Consider the following 505-nt stretch of genomic DNA (forward strand, 5'->3'; position numbering starts at 1 on the left):
CCCTTTGTGTCGCAAAAACGCATGCAGCAAATTTTGAATTGCATTTTGGGGCTTTTTGAAGAAATGGAAATTAAAATAAAATCTTCTGAACGAGAAGTCGTGAGTCCAGCTTTCTCCAGGTGTCTGTACACCCCCCAGGTGTACAGACACCCCAGCTGTCTGTACACCCCGCAACCCGTTCCTCCCACAGTGCATGCGCATGCACACTAAGCAGTTGTTAGCTTGCATGCAATTAAATGTCTCCATCCTTATTATTTATTTACTTACTTATTTATTTATTTGTTTGTGTATTTGAATATGAGTGGAGAGAAAGAAATACGAGGAGCCCCCGGCGTTCCACACCTAAGTTCCGGGGTGTACGTACACCCCAGCGTGGCGCTGTCGCCATTCGGGTGTATGCGCAGCTCAGTTTCGGGTGTATGTACACCGCAGCGTGTGGGGTGCGTACGCTGAGGTGTACATACACCTCAGGGGAGGAGGTGCGGGGGGAAAGGAGGGGCTGTGT

Source organism: Eimeria tenella, genomic scaffold (assembly GCF_000499545.2).
Source record: "Eimeria tenella Houghton genomic scaffold, Eth_scaff2339, whole genome shotgun sequence".
NCBI classification, from domain to species: Eukaryota; Apicomplexa; class Conoidasida; order Eucoccidiorida; family Eimeriidae; genus Eimeria; species Eimeria tenella.